This window comes from Hesperophylax consimilis, chromosome 8 (genome assembly GCF_061612785.1).
Source record: "Hesperophylax consimilis isolate HC1 chromosome 8, BYU_Hcon_1.0, whole genome shotgun sequence".
NCBI classification, from domain to species: Eukaryota; Metazoa; Arthropoda; class Insecta; order Trichoptera; family Limnephilidae; genus Hesperophylax; species Hesperophylax consimilis.
The window spans coordinates 31,960,541-31,973,306 of record NC_142843.1 but is presented as its reverse complement, the minus strand read 5'-3'; the positions used below and the strand labels follow the sequence as shown (position 1 = coordinate 31,973,306).

The 12,766-nt window shown below is 33.3% G+C and overlaps 1 protein-coding gene across 3 annotated transcripts in view; it reads right to left on the bottom strand.

Annotated features, from left to right (window-relative positions):
• Positions 1–12,766, bottom strand: part of LOC149421895 (protein-tyrosine sulfotransferase-like) — a 399,323-nt gene that overhangs the window by 159,717 nt on the left and 226,840 nt on the right. For all 3 annotated transcript variants that reach the window (XM_089634138.1, XM_089634137.1, XM_089634139.1), the window contains one exon: positions 11,226–11,362. The gene's annotated coding sequence lies outside the window, so the exon portion shown is untranslated. The remainder of the gene's footprint in view (positions 1–11,225; positions 11,363–12,766) is intronic.

The window sequence follows — 12,766 nt, the reverse complement described above, 5'->3', positions numbered from 1 at the left end:
CGAAATTCCAATGTTTATTTTCCCATAAAAAAAAACAATTTTCACTGGCTCGAGATGGTTGGAAGTAGTTGAAACACTCGTGCGGTATATACTTTAAAAAAGATTCACCAGTTTCACGTTTGTACTACGAGTTTCCAAACAAACTATCACTAAAGCACGAATATGTTATTAGGAACACGTGTTCTTAAAAATAATAATAGTTTTGCATCTCGTCCATAATATTCATTCGGACAAGGGCACCTGCGTGAACACGTGTATATATAATATAATAGACTAATATTATTTCGGAAATTGTTCATGTAGTCACATTTTTAACAGTATCTTGATAAGAAAAACCCGTTCTCATTTTAGTCCGTGTACTCAAGACTCCTTACTCACAGTTAAGTTAAAACATATTTATGTAGATATGTAATTTACGAATATAATTTATATAAATTTAAAAATAGAATAGTGGGTAAAGTCTATTGTTTTCAAAAAATTTTGTGTCTATCTCCTCAGGCCTCAGTCCTATTCTGTCAGAAGTTTGGAGAATTTCCGTTTTGCAATAAAATCCAAATAAATGGAATATTTCTGAACGTAACCGAAAAGACTGCTTTTGAAAGGTGATGAAATACGCTTTCAAATTTTATTATTGAAAAAATATTTATTTTCAAAAAGTTAAAATTTTGAATGAAAACATAAAATAAAAATTTAAATGGTTCACTTTACGTGCATTGTAACTAAAATTACTGATAATGAAAAAATATAAAAAAAACATACTTATTGAATTAGACAAATTTATTATAAATGTTAAAGTCATCTCAGTTTTATTTCGTTTCATATAAAAATGATGAATAAAAAATTCTATTTTTCTCAAATTGCGGTCGCAATGGTTTGGTTTCACAAAGGTGCACATTTTAATGTTACTGTGGTTAACTTCTAGATTTGAACATAAAGAGCGGTGTGTTCTCTTTCTAACACCGTTTAGATCATATTTCTCACCACGACAGTAATGGAGATATTTTTACAGGGTATTTTTAAATTTGTTAATTTTCATTATAAGTTTATCCTGACGAAGAAACCATTGGTTTTGAAACATGTCGATCCTTTTTGATTACAAAGATAAAATAACGCCAAAAAGTGATTTTGCAATTATTGAAGAAATAAAATAGACATTTAAAAACTTTGAAGAAATGATAGAAATTATGTTGAATATGTTTGCGTAGACCATAAGTAGTTTCAGAAAGAAACAGCTACGCAAATTTCATGAATCGAGTTTTAAGTGTAGACACAAAGTGCTTTTGTTCAATTCTATGTCTGCGATTCTGTTAAACATCGTGGCAACTTAAAGTGAATGGAGAGAACATTCGAATGGACTTGGACGCCGGTTATTAGATTTGAGATTAATGGTCCAATTACCCGAAACGTCTGCACATCCAGCATTCATCTTGCAAAATCAGACGCCTTGGGATTCAGACAGCAGTTTGTTCCTTTGGTGGGCGGCTCGCGTGTACTCGCGTAGGCGGTGGGCCAGTCAGCCGCCCAGTGCAGAGCTCAGGGCGGAACTTGCCCGTTTAATTAAACACCGCCGCCCTGATCACCCATCACCCACCCTCGGAGTGCATCCATGGAACAAACATTGTCTCGCTCATTCTAAAAGTGTAATGGCAATTTACCGTAGCGCGCGGTCGTTATTCACAGAAGAGAATGTGCGAATAGTTTCCGAGGAAGACCTTGGCGAAAAGTTTTTAATTAAGGGTGTACGTGACTTGCGGCTGATTATGGTCAAACCCCAGATGAATTTCGCAACCCATTCGTTTAACAGTTTTTTTCTATTAATCTCATGTTGCACCGAGGAAAATGCAGTCAACTATCATAAAGGACTGCGGAAAATTGGAATTTTTTTTCTAGAAATGTTAATTTTTTTGTGGGGGTGTTTGTTTTTAATTTGAACGTGCAATGTTGGGTGGTTGAAGGAAGTGGAAGGTCGGGAAGTATAATAGTATATTTCAAGCCGTGTCTACGCTAAAAAGCGACGTCTCACCATGGCGATACTGAGAATATCTCCAAATTGGAACAAGTAGCAAACGCATTACACTTTTATTAATTTTAATATGGTAATTTATGTACGTAAGTGTAAGTTGAAAAAAAAATTCCAACAATGATTTCGAAATAACGACCTCAAGGCGTCAACTTTTTGAAGAATATTTTAAATATTATAGTGATTTGTTTTTGAGGTATTATGCCGTGTTGCGCTATCTCCTTCTTTAGCCAACGTTTCGGACAGCATTGAAGTGTCCATCACCAGGGTAGATGAGTAGTCAGATTACACGTTACGTTACACATTACGCGTAACACGGCATAATACCCCAAAAACAAATCACTATAATACTTTTAGCCGTGAAAATCTAAAAAACATATATAATATAATTAGATAATTTGAACCGAAGAGAGATTTTCAGTAAAAAACAGCTAGATGCTAACATATATCTATTGAACAGTGTTAAACATTGTTTTTAACCTTATGGCTGTAGTCGAACCACGTAAAATTAAAAAAAACGGCAATAACGTTGTTTTATAGAAGTAATCTATAATTAACTGTATATATTACGCTGAAGTATCATATGATTATGCGATAAAAACGAAATAAAACACGAAAGTAAGTGTCCAAAAGAAGAATTTTTTATTGTTAATCATAATTATGACTATTATTGCCTCAAGACACACCCGCCTATTGTCCTAACGTACCTTGTACCTATTATGCATGTGTAGAAGTATTGTGAGAAGGTCCTACATGGAGAAAAATGAGTAAGGCTGATTTATTAAAATAGTGTTAAAAATGTGATTGCATACCATTTCCTGATAAAAATAGTCATTTGGCACATATCACGTGTTCATGGAGTTCCGCTTGTCCAAATAAATAAAATGGACGAAAAGTGAAAATATTATATTTTTTATGAACACTTGTTCCGACATAATAACATATTCGTAATTTACTGATAGACTGTTATGAAATCTGACTTAATTCGTTAAAAGCCCACAGTCCCGTTTTTAACAGGAAAACGAATAACTTGACCAGATTTAAAAAATAGTAAAAATATTTTATATCAGTAAGTTTTCTCCATGACTGTACGGCAGTCAAAACATAATAATAGAGTCAATGACAAAATCAGATCATAAAAGCAAAGTAACTTGACTGTTTGTTGGTAAGATTAGGTAGTAAGTATGTAATATGTAGAAGAAGTCGTGCTCCGTGTGGTAAATGAGTGATTAATTCCGAGAATTCACACATCATCTCGCGGAAAGCAAAAGGCAACAAGAAGTTGGTTGGTTGGTTGGTTGAAGTTAACAACACCATTAACTAAAAGTGGGGCGGCTAATGCGGTCGTGCTATACTATAATACAATGGATGTTATAACACAGCCAACAAGTAGTGGCGGTCGTCGCTCATTCATCATTCACAGTTAAACCGTGGTTTTTGAATGGAATAACCAATAATCACTTCTTTAACGATGGAGTTGTGGTTAATAAATCATTCTGAGGGCATAACAGCACCACTTGTAATGCAAAACCATGTGTTGTTTATTGGAAAATTTGATCGCTTAGTAAATATTTAGATTCTTTAATTAAATGCTGCGAATACAACACATCTTAGTCTTTGAAATAATCGAGCATTTTTAAATATAACTAGAAATAGAAATAGAGTCAGGCCTATAAAAACTGCTTTAAAGTTCAAAATGGTTTTATTATACGAGGGTAATTTGAAAAGTTTCCGTCCTCACCGACCTAAAGTAACTGTAGAAAAAAACTTTTCTACAGTTACAAATCGCCGTCCGATATATGGCCTTGAACTTGTAAACCGTAAAAATTTCAAGTCATTCTGATCATTAGTTTGTCTATGAGACTCTTCGAAAGTTGTCAGCTGACATCGTTTGTCAACAATGCAGAGAATTGAGTATCGCGCAGTGATAAAATTCCTTCATTTCAAAGGGAAGACTCGGGAAATAAAAGAAGATGACTCTGTATAAGGTGAAGCCTCTCCTTCATTTGCAATTGTCAAATTCAAACGAGGTGGTACGAGCATTTTAGACGATTCCGGGCGCCCTAAAACAGCTAAACTTTATGAAATTGTCGATTTAGTGCATCAAACTGTGATGGAAGATCGTCGATTGACTGTTAAGGATATTTCTGAGGCTTGTGGGATGTCAATTGAACGGGTGCACAAGATTGTACATTAAGATTTGGATATGAGAAAATTATCCGCGCGCCCCGTGGCGCCCTTTGTTGACGAAAGACCAAAAGCGCATTCGGACTATTGAGTTATATATAAATAAAGTCTACATTCCTTGCAATATCAGTGTGCAATATTTTAAGGATGGGGGTGTGGCGACTGTCGATGTCGCCCAAAATCTTCCGACCACGAACGAACTCAAAGATTCGAAGGTGACCGGCGGCCCCGCGCCGCCACGTAAATGCTCCGTGATTTTAACATTAATAAGTCAATTTACACGACTACTGATTATGGTAAAACTCTATTTACCAATGAATTGTTATATCATTGATTTCCCTATATTCTCCAGTACGATTTGTACTTGTGTTGAACACATCTACTATTTCTGAGAAAGTATTGTCAACTGCGTGCAATCTAGGTAATCTAGGACTCAGTCATGACATTGTTGTTACTATTAAAGAAAACGTTATAGTATTTCTAGTATATGGATGGTAATTAGGTTAAGTAAATCAGGACTGTCTATAATATCATTAACCACTTAAAAATAAAAGTCAAATCAGAAACAAGTCTTCCATCTAAAAGTTTTGATAATTTGAATTAATTCATCAAGTGGTTATAATTAATGGTTTCTATGGGAAATAATATATATCGTAATAATAACAGGGTAAAACTCGATAACTCGGGAGCAACACAAATCAAATACAGAAAACTCAATAACCAATTATAATGAATGTGAAGTAGGTACTACACTTAATTAGGTATATTCCCGGTTTATAGCTCCGTTCCCATCGCACTCCCGTCACCCTATGTTCTACTAAAAATATCTATACCTACTTCAAAATTATTATTATACTTTTTTAATTCCAGAAAATGTAAATACAATTTTTTTTATTTAACTATAATGATTAGGTCACTAAAAAACACATCACAACATAAAACATCTTTATTGTTATTTCATATTTATTCAATTTCAGATTTTTTTTAAAATTCTAGCCTATAGTATAGGCGATGGACTCGGTGGTCGAGGGGTGAAGCTCTGATAAGGGGTTGATTTTTTTAATTCATTTTACGTATATTATGCAGTTTAAATGTTAACAACCTTACTAATAAAAAACATTTCCCAACCGTTAAACGATGTTAGCAACACATTGAATAAAGACTTTACAAGCTCAGTTTCAAATTATTACAAAAACATATTTGATTGGCTGCAAAAGAGCTGGCAACGTCACCTTTCGACAGACTGACGCGTGAGATTCCTATCTTGAAAAAATTGTTACTTCAGACAAATTATTTATCAATTGACTGTCATCGTGTGAATTTAACACTAATTCCATGAAGTGATGTTTATTTTATAACATTAATACCTTATATACGTAAATATACATCCAAGAAATCAACGTGTACATTGTGCAAATAATGTTTTTAGTTTTTCTCTGGTAAATATTATTATAATTTTGTATATTTTTAATTGAATAAACGAGGTAAAAAGTGAAGTGACAGTTTTCTTGCAGATTTTATAAATAAAAGGAATGTGTTTTCAAAATTTCGTATTTTCTACAAGTCGAGTAAAAATATGCGTGGTTTTATTAACTTTTTACATGTTCAAATTAAAATATTCCAATTTATAAATATTGTATATTTCAAATACTAAAATCTAAAAGGTATTTTTTTTATCTAGTTTCAAAAAATGGAATTTGTTTTTACGACGTCTTCAAAGAGAAGAAAAATATAGCTCATTTAAAATACCTTGGATATATTCCGAAATTCGGTAACAAAATTCATGTTTATAAAAGCTCTTTAAAGGGCTGTATAAACAATGTATATTTCATTGAATGAATATAATTACTTACCTTTCCATGCATAATTTTATAGCAGGTAAAAAATAAGTTTTTATTACCTAGGTTTTTAAATACACGGTTATTTATGAATTATATTGAATACTTTTATCGGCATAGGATATTTCTCATTTGTCATGATTTTCAAATCGCTCTTTCCTATTTTTAAAGGAACACGACGAAAAATGACTAGCTATATTTTTTTTTCAATAAACTGTTCGTAAAACTTTCGCCCTGAAGAAGTGTTCTTTCGAAACAGGAAGATGGTGAAAATAAATTCAGTGGTGAATACAAATGATTTGTAACATTATTTAGCAGAGTAAAATATATCTCCCATCAAATAATAATACTACATGCGATCCGTGATCAATTAGAGCAATTGAAACAAAATCATTTCGAAACACATAAATAAATTGGAGCGGAATTGTATGGCTGCAGTTTGTCCTGTTATGTTTGTTCGTTGGCCGCTGCAGGTGACTCGTGTATGCACACGGAATAATAATGGATACGATTTAATTACACGGATAATTAATAATGGTCACTGGTGCACTGCACGTGATACACTCTATTCTCATAAATAATATAGGGAAATTATAATAATATTTACGAAATGGCGCAAAGTAAAAAATAAGGGTATAATATTCAATCTGTCAGGAAATAATTTATTGCTTGAAGGGGAACCATTATTTATTTATTTATTTACGACCTAAGGGCTTTTAAATAATACAAGTGATAATATAATCAGCATATTCAAGAAGTACGTATATATAAGGTAAAAAATGAGAGAGTAACAGAATCAATAAAAGACAAATTAAAAGAAAATAAAAATAAATAAACGTAGGTATGTACTAGATAAAGTACCAAGTAAATAGAAAAAACAATCAACAAAGAAAAGTTAAAAAGGGTAAAAATTTGCGTAAACAGTAAGTTACGGATATTAGTGAAATAAATTAAAAGAAATTTCCAATTAAAATTTGACCATGGAAAATAAATGAAAATATCAAAGGAACTGAATTTATTTCAAAGCCTCTGTAGCTTGTGGACTGGAAAATTAATGAAATAGTTTAAATAGTGTTTTCAACGGATAAACAAAGAACAATTAGTCTCGTTTTACGATTTGGTACTCGGAACGTTTGCTTTGTTAAGTCAGGTGCATCCGTTGAGCCGTTAATTAATTTGTATAAATGTACCAAATTGCTTATGGTTCTTCTGCAAGATAAATCGTTTAAATTAAGTAATTTCATTCAATTAACATATATTACTTAATTTAATATGCAGGAAGTTTAAACAAATTATTATAAGCAATAATTACTCGCCTGAAATATTCATACAACTTGAAAATACCTTATGAGTAAAAACAAATGCCACCGACGGGAATTGAACTCGTACCTTCTAATTGCCGATCAAGTGCTATGAACCACTAAACGTACATTTTAACGCAGCATCACGTTCATCGGTCAAATGCATTGTGTACATAGATTTTTTTTAGTGATCGACGAACCGGTGGATGAAATCAATAAGTTGTCATAATGGTTTGTGTAGTCTATAGTAAGTATTAAGATAGAACATTAGTTTATTAATTAAACAGATTTAAAACTAGAAATAGGAACGTGCTATATTTTTTTCGGTTAGTAAGAATATAACGCGTTCTAGTACTTATGACAATGTGGGGTACGCAGTTAAATTAAGAATAGAGTAAGACAAAACTTTTCCTTTCTACGTCTTTAAAACAAAACGAAAAACGAAACATAATTAATACGTTTATGATATAAAATTATTTTCTTGGCGTTTACATACCCCCCAGATGTAGAACTCACGTTAGAGTTTTTCAGAATCACACTGAATGCCTCACTCGCCGACGTGACATGTAAAAATCAACGCACTTGAATAATTCCAGCGCGTTCTCGCGTGAACCCCGCCCCGTCCGCCCCGACCGCCAGCCAGAGGAAACAGATCAGTCCAATTAGGGGCGGCGGAACCAACCACCCGCCTCTGTCGCAGCTTCACTGGAGTGTCTCAGTCAGAAGCCTTTAAATGTAAACCTCCAAGAAATTGTCGGGCAAAGATGTCGGTAACTTTTAAGACGCTCTTTGAAGACAAAAACAGTATCTGCGGAAAGACCCATAATTACGTAGCCATTATTTAACAATGGAGTCACGGCAAAAATACTCGAAACACCATACATAATAATAATTGCTTAATTTGTATGGCGCCGTTTGTTATTATTCATAATAATTCCATTTACTATTCTACCTATATGTTGTAGTTCAGAAAGATCAGCAAGTTCAGCGATGCAGAAATGACATAAATATTAATTAAATTACATATTCAATGAACGAAGAAATATCTCGATTTCAAATAACAGAGATAAAGTTGGGCCGGTAATAAGCGAATAATAAATAATGAAGATTAATGGGAAACAAAACGACAACTAAAACTTCCTCCTACAGCAAGTACTGGAAGTCAACGGAATATGAACTATTACAACTTCCGAAGCTCGAAATAACTTTACAAGGATCTCTTATCATTTATCATACTACCTTAACGAAGGTATTCAAGAAGTGTTAAGTGTGAAATTTAGTGCGACCGTTAGTTAAAAGTACACAGAATATTCACCTCACTGTTAAATTAAGTAAAACTTGCTTAATTGCACAGAAGAACAGAGCAAAGTTTTTAACATATAGAAAGAAAGGAGGAGGCACCGTTTCTTCCGCCCGGATTCGTGGAAATTTTGCAGTGCGTAAGAAATGAATAAATCATTTCAACCAAATGACTAATCTCTATGAAGATAGGTCATGCTGGAGTGTTTTACTGGCATGGTCATTAATCTTGAAGACAGGCCATGCTGGAGTATTTTACTAGCATGGCCAATAATTATATGATCTCTTTGAAGATAGGCCATGCTGGTGCGTTTTACTAGCATGACCAATAATTATATAATCTCTTTGGAGATAGGCCATGCTGGAGTGTTTTGCAAGCATTAGTTATATTATTTTTGAATACAAAATAGGGTATTTTCACTGTTTTTTTTACATATGATACAGAAGGTATTTGTATTTTATTGTTATATTGACGCCTACATCGATAACCGCCCTTGACTGTACAGTGCAAAGGCAAGGTAGCTATGGCGCCACCCGATTGGGCAGTGTCTGAGGCGGGTGTCTTACCAGACGTTGGCGTTTTCTATGTCATATTGACTTTGTAGTAATTTGGAACCTCTTCTGAATATGCAGTTTTAGATTTTTTGTATTGAAAACATCACAAATGTAAACAAAAATATTAAAATTAAATATTTTTAGTACAATTATCAGAATAAGAAAAATAAACTTTTAATCTTCAACACATTTTAAACGGTATTCATGGTTGACAAAAATACACCATTCAATGTTAACGAGACACGAATGACGACGGTGCATCCATGGGTTTTGAGATCACGATCATTTTACGCATGTTCATTATTTATAACGATGCACATAAAGTGGTAACGTAGATACTGTCATTATCAACTTGATTTAACATCTAACCGTAACCGATAGCTTGAACGAGAAGAGTCAACGCCCGCGCTACCTGCACAGTGCACCGTGCACCGTTCAGCGTTCGTGCGGCAGCTACGGAATGAGACCAGAGAAAACTGAGTGGCTCTTTTTCCGTGGGAAAACTCTCCATTTCTACGAGGAATTATCTCGCAGTCGTCATAGTACGCTTCATAATCGACAAGGCAAACCGTTTACTTATAGCACGAAGAGATAATAGGCAGGAATTGAGCATTGGAACGCCTATAGATTAGACAAGATATTATGTACAATGAAAACGACGCCATACTGTTAGATACTGGAGCATGGATTATTTCATTATATTTAGCATTACTTAGTAACACTGCGATATGTATTAGCCCCGTCACTTGCCAACCCTTCGTCACATCACATTTTGGGAAATGGTATGTGGGATTATTTTTATTTAAAGTTTTGGATGTTGGTAATTCGATTGATAACTCTTACTTTTTTTATCATGATGTTTATAAATTTATTTATTTAGGAAAACCAACAGATTTTTTTACATCTACAAATAATAAAATTATAAAAAATACAAATAAAATCTAATGACAGATTTTAAAATAAACATCAAATCATAACAAGAAACCAAGGGTCCAGTACCCGTGGGCTAAAATATAACACAAGCTAACGCTTCTATGGAAGAGTAGTATTCAAATCTCTTAATTGTGTGTTGCCCAATGTAAATACGATTTTATACGTAATTACTTTATTTCTTTAATAAAAAAAATTATATATAGGTATATTTCAAAAAAATTCAAAATCATAAATATTACATAAAATATAAGAACATAAATAAATGACGTTACATAAAAAAAATCTTTGAGGACTAAAAATAGTTCTGCTTCAATTTTCTGTGTAAAGGTAAAGTTACCACGGAAACAAATCGCGTAATTAGTCACCAACTGCCATTTGTATAAAACTGTATAAAGCGAATCAGTTGTTGTGATAAAGTGGAATGTCGTCATTTGATTTAAAACAAAACAACCTGACAGATACAATTTATTTTCATTATTTTGAAATGTGTGTAAGTTATGGCAAAATAATTAAATAAATTAATTATATCCTTCTCAGAACAGACATCGTCTGGTGCGACGGAAACGTACTTGAAATTTTTTTTAAATTTTCTCTATTCATATAAGTTTTTAGTAAAAAGTTTTTACATACATTTCGACTACCACATTAGGCACATGCCCATTTTACCGTAGTCTAAATTGTGTATATTGTAACTAATGTAACTAATTAGTGTAAATTTACATGTTGAAAAAATGGAAATAAAGATGAGAAAAGAATGTTTTAAAATTATTATCAGTTTTCCTAGGATAAATATACTCAGTAAGTTGAACAATTTGGGAACAATTTAAAAGAACTTTCGCTGGGCGAAAGCGGTTTTCTTTAGATGAATTATAGTTTTTTGGTGTGTTGTAATTTTTTTGTTGTGTTATTTTTATCAGAACATTTTTCCACGTGCATATGTGAATTGTCTTTAAGTATAATTGCCGAAGGTCTAAGACATTAATACAAAATAAACACCCGAATTGCCAGTGATCCACTGACTTAGAGAAACATCCCGATCAATACATAATATATAATGAAGATTGAATATAAAATGTAGAAAACTGTACTCACTATGTGTTTGGTCGACAGAAGACGGTTGCTTCTCTTTTTGTAAACATGAGAGGAAGTCACTCGTCGCCACCTGTTGCTGAGCGCGCGCAACTAGGAGCACTGAAGTGACAGAGGCTTTCTCCCAGGAACGGAAAACTCTGAAAACATAAAAACACGACATCAGTACGAGTGGCGTTGATTCATATCAGAAGACCGTGATACGAATACTACAGTTTACATGTCACGAATTCCCTCACTCAATGTCGGGAAAACAGTATTATGCAAATTATAAAACAAACCAACCCTCATAGACAGATACACACGGTAGTTACATCATGTTCAAAGTTTCAAGAAAAGAATGCGATAAAACCAGGCACAACCAAAAATAATAAATAGACATCTTGGCGTGAAGACATATTCCAGCTGAAGGTATTTACCTATAAGTAATAACTCAATATTAAAATAGAACTTAAAAGACAGAACCTTATTTTTATGATAAAATCTTTCAAGAAAACATATTCATTCACTGGTTTACGTAGTCATAAAGTGAGTGTGAGTATACAGCGAAAAATGGCCAAGCCAAAGTCCTAGATTGTCGACAGATCAAGATTGACGGTTTTTGTATGGAAGCAGGCTCACAGTGTCGCAGGTTACGATACTTTTTTTAATTAGTGTATTTTGCTTCATGTACTTACGTAAAGAAAAACGACTTGCGAAGCCGTCAGTTTATGTCTCTGCAAATAAATTCAGTCTAAGTTTGCCAACGTACTGGGATTTTGACTTCGCCACTTTTCGTTGTATGCTCACAATATATCCCGACAAGATGTTGTATTGCATGGTGTGCGGCAAGGTGGCCAAGTGGGAAACCGCGGCGCTGAATATTCCGTGGCAGAAAGTTTTATTTATTTTAAATCTTCTGTCTCTCACGAGATGAAAATTATTTAAGGTTATGTGATCCACAACTGCAACAGTGATGGGAACTAATTAGCTAAAATTTATAGTGCATTTATATTACATAACGGTATGCAGTTGATATTCGTAATAATAACAGACAATTGTTAGGAAACTACTTAATTTTATGTAACAGCTGTCGTGAGCTAAAAACTGTACAGAAACAATGTATATGCCGGAATCCGAAGACTTCAGGGGATGGTGCGAAGTAAGTATGTTAAATATAAAAGTACATTATTAATAGATTTTCCCACGAGGATCATAAGGTTACTAAAAAAAACAGGTGAAAGGTAGGTAATAAGATGAGTCACCTTCGTAAAAATAGTCTTTTTGGCGAATACATTCATAAATTCTTGTTACCCACAATCTTATTATTGCAGGAATTATTCTCGGAAAAGTAATCTATATTTCGGTTGGTCGAACAAAGATTCAATTGTTAGGATGTAATCATTGTAACGTAAGATGTTCGTATAATTTCCCGATAGATTACTTATATAACAAGATAATCTTGTATTGACTACGGAAACCGTTCGACGTGATTTTTTCCTTCGTATTTTGTGTAACGGAGGCAAATAAGGCCCACTATTATAACAATTTTAATAATTTAGACA